This window comes from Nicotiana sylvestris, chromosome 3 (assembly GCF_000393655.2).
Source record: "Nicotiana sylvestris chromosome 3, ASM39365v2, whole genome shotgun sequence".
In the NCBI taxonomy this organism is placed as follows: domain Eukaryota; kingdom Viridiplantae; phylum Streptophyta; class Magnoliopsida; order Solanales; family Solanaceae; genus Nicotiana; species Nicotiana sylvestris.
In genome coordinates this window covers 12,523,787-12,528,400 of record NC_091059.1, presented here as the reverse complement: position 1 = coordinate 12,528,400, position 4,614 = coordinate 12,523,787, and positions in this window count along the sequence as shown.

Here is a 4,614-nt window from a genome sequence, read left to right as displayed (position 1 = left end):
CGATAATGTATCAGGATTTGCGGCAGCATTATTGGTGGCAGAGAATGAAGAAGGATATCGTTGCATATGTACATAGTGGGAGCGAATCACTATGTATTTCATTGTTAGACTCCCATAGACTTAGAGGAAGTTCGATGCAGTATGGGGTTATTGTTGATAGGCTGACCAAGTCAGCATATTTCATTCCTGTGGCGGTCTCCTATTCTTCCGATAGGTTAGTTGAGATCTATATATGGGAGATTGTTCATCTTCATGGTATGCCTGTTTATATCATTTCAGACCGAAGCACACAATTTACCTCGCATTTCTGGAGAGCGGTTCAGTGAGAGTTGGGCACACAGGTTGAGTGGAGGATAGTTTCATCCTCAGATGGACGGGTAGTCCGAGCTAACTATTCAAATTTTGGAAGATATGCTCCGAGCTTGTGTCATTGACTTTATAGGCTCGTGGGATCTGTTTTTGCCTACAACAACAGCTAGCAGTCGAGTATCCAGATGGCACCGTATGAGGCTTTGTATGGTAGGCTGTCGGTCTCCAGATGGATGGTTTGAGCTGGGAGAGGCTCGGTTGTTGGTTATGGATCTGGTTCAATATGCCTTGGGCAAGGTCAGGATTATTCAAGATAGGCTTCGTACAGCTCAGTCCAGGCAAAAGAGTTATGCCGACCGCAAGGTTCATGATTTGGCATTCATGGTCGGTGAGCGGGTATTGCTTCGAGTGTCGCCTATGAAGGGCGTGATGAGATTTGGGAAGAAGGGCAAGCTTAGCCTTAGGTTCATTGGCCCGTTTGAGATTCTTTATCGAGTGGGAGAGGTGGCTTATAGACTTGCGTTGCCACCGAGCTTATCAGTCGTGCATCCAGTGTTTTATGTGTCCATGCTTCAAAAATATCACGGCGATCCATCCCACGTGTTAGATTTCAGACCTGTCTAGTTGGACAAGAACTTGTCTTATGAGGATAAGTCGATAGCTATTCTAGACAAGCATGTTCGTCAGTTGAGATCGAAGAGTTTTCCTTCTGTTCGTGTTTAGTGGAGAGGTCAGACTACTAAGGCATCGACCTTGGAGTCCGAGTCCGATATGCAGAGTCGTTATCCCCATCTTTTCCCCCACTCAGGTACTTCCTTCTTATGTCCGTTTGGGGACGAACGGTTGTTTTAGAGGTGGAGAATGTTCCGAGGCCTTAAAAGCCTATTTTTGTCTCATCTAGACTTGCGTGCGCAGTCCGGCGCATAGCCGGAAAGCCATTTTGTGAAAATTTGTGAAAAATGATGAATTTTGATTATAAAATGAATTAAGTTAACTTCGGTCAACATTTTGGATAAACGGACCCGGACCCGTAATTTAACGGTCTCGTAGGGTCCATAGGAAAACATGGGACTTGGGCATATGCCCGGAATCGAATTCCGAGGTCCCAATCCCGAGAAATAATTTTTTAAAGAAAATTATTTTCAAAAATTATTTATGAGATTTTGAAATAAATTTTGATTAGAACTTGATGGTATCAGGCCCGTATTTTGGTTCTGGCACCCGGTACAAGTCTTATATGTGATTTAACATAAGTTTGTGAAATTTGGTAAGAAACCACGACGTGAATCGGATCATTTTTTGAGAAAATAGGAAATTTGAAGTTCTTAAGAAAATTTCATGATTTTGATGCTAAATTCCTAGTTGTTGATGTTATCTTAGTGATTTGAATGCACGAGCAAGTCCGTATGAAGTGTTTAGATTGGTGTGCATGTTTGGTTGGGATCCCCAAGGGCTCGGGTGAGTTTTAGATAGGCCACGAAATGAAATTTTAACTTAGGGAATTGCCGGTATGCTTCAGGACTGCAGGCTTCGCAAATTGCAAATGCGAGAGGTGGCCTGGGCTTCCTTCTTCGTAAATGCGAAGTGGTTGTCGCAAATGCGACATCTGCCTGGAATCCCCCTTAGTCGCTAATGCGAGACCTCATTCGCAAATGCGACTTCACAAATGCAACACTGCTTTCGTAAATGAGAACATAACAAAGGTCGAGGTTCGCAATTCCCGTACATTCAACCTTCAATCTTTTATACTTAGTCGAAAATCAATTATTTTTCACCTCTTTTTAAAACAGAAACTCCCTAGGGCAATTTTGACTTTTGGGTAAAACTTGGGAAAACTCATTTCCATGCATTGGAGTTGATTCATTTAGTGTTTATTTAATTAAGTAACTTATGGCTAGATTCGAGCGAATTAGTGGTGGAATCAAAGGGTAAAGCAATAGTTGAGACGTGAATTATATTCGTGGCATCGAGGTAAGTGTTTGGTCTAACCTTAGCTTAAGGTATTGGGAGTCGTGTCTTATTTCCTATGTGTTAATTGTGGAGTACGACGTATAGGCATGGTGACGAGTATCTATACGTCAGAGTCAAGCATGCCCGCGAGTCTTGTATTGTAATTGTTATGACTCCGTTGTGGTTTATTGCTCTTCATATGTCGTTATCATCATTGTTCCTTTGATGGGATGTTATTGAAATAGTATTGTTCCCTTGCCGGGATGTTGTTATATTGCTCTTGTTCCCTTGCCGGAATTTTTTGTGATTGTTGTTGAGTTGTAACTGGGATCGGGTGGCACGCTGCCACGAAGATATATGAAATGGGAGTGGGTTTCATGACTGCAACAAGATATATGAAATGGGATTGGGTTGCATGTCTGCAACAAGATATATGAAATGGGATCGGGTTGCACGTCTGCAACAAGATATATGAAATGGGATCGGGCTGCACGCCTGAAACAAGATATATGAAATGGGATCGGGTTGCACGCCTGCAACAAGATATATAAAATGGGATCGGGTTGTATGCATTCAACAAGTTATATTGTTTAGGTCATCACTTGTTTTAAAAATGAAATTCTGCTTTCCGAGGCCTTAAAAACCCCTTCTAGCATCACCTCAATTTGCGTGCATAGTCCGGGCGCGTAACCGGAAAGCCTATATGTGAAAATCAATGAAAAATGATAAATTTTGACTATAAAATAAATTAATTTGACTTCGGACAATGTTTGGGGTAAATGGATCCGGACCCGGACCCGAGGAAAATATGGGACTTGGGCGTATGCTCGGAATCAAAGTCCGAGGTCCCAAGCCCGAGAAATGAATTTTTGAAGAAAATTGTTTTCTGAAATTGTTTATAAGATTTGGAAATAAATTTTGATTAAAACTCGATGCTATCGTACCTGTGTTTTGGTTCCGGCGCCCGGTACAGGTCTTATATATGATTTAAGATAATTTTGTGAAGTTTGGTAAGAAACGGAATCCATTTGATGTGATTCGGACCTTAAATGCAAATTTGATGTTTAAAGAAGTTTTGAGAAATTTCATTGATCTTGAGGTTTAATTCAATGTTCATGATATTATTTTGGTGATTTGAGTACACGAATAAGTCCGTAGGATGTTTTTGAGGTTGTGTGTGTATTTGGTTTGGAGACCCGAGGGCTCGGGTGAGTTTTGGATAGGCCACGGGGTGCATTTTGAACTTAGAAAAATTGCAAGATTTTTGCTGGTGTGATCAGACCTGCAGGCTTCGCATTTCCGAAGCCTGGCTCGCAAATGCGAACCAGCCCAGACCTGCCTTATCTCGCAAATGCGAGTTGTGCTTCGCAATTCCGACCTCTTAAATGGGTGGGTCCCTTTGACAAATGCGAAAAATCTAGATTTCCTAAGGGTTCACAAATGCGAGCTTCCCTTTGCAATTCTCAATCCATCAGAGGTCGGGGTTCACAATTCCCACATCTGAGACCTGCAACTTTTATACTTAGATGATTTTCAACCCATTTTTCACATCCTTTCAAAACACAAACTCCCTAGGGCGATTTTTCAAGAACAACCTTTCTTCCAAATCGATTGTAAGTTAATTTTAAATCATTTACTTCAATCACTAACATCTTTTAACATGATTTCAACTCGAAATCAATGATGTTCATGGGGGAAATTAGGTGTTTTGGGTAGAACCTAGGTTTTTCAAAAATTGGGGATTTGGACTTCGATTTGAGGTCCGATTTCAAAACAAATTATACATTTGGGTTCGTGAAGGAATGGGTAATCGGGTTTTGGTTCGAACCTCAGGTTTTGACCATGTGGGCCCGGGGGCAAGTTTCGACCTTTTGGGTAAAACTTTGGAAAACTCATTTTCATGCATTCAAATTGATTCATTTAGCATTTATTGATGTAACTAAGTAACTTATGATTAGATACGAGCGGATTTGTGGTAGAATCAAGGGGTAAAGATATAATTGAAATGTGAATTGTGATCGAGGCATAGAGGTAAGTGTTTGGTATAACCTTAGCTTGAGGGATTAGGAGTTGAGTCCTATTTGCTATGTGGTAATTATTAAGTACGACGTATAGGCATGGTGACGAGTATCTCTACGTTGGTGTCTAGCATGCCCGCGAGTCTTTATATTGTGATTATCATGACTTCATTGTATCCTTCATGCCTTAGTGGTGGTTTCTATTTGTTGTATAAAGTTCGTGGAAGGAATTGTGACCTATGAACATTGAGGAGCGTTGGCTCAAGTTGTATAACGAATTGTGAAAGTATAAGTGATAATTGAACCTCTAGAGCATTGGCTAGAGTTGTGAAGTGAA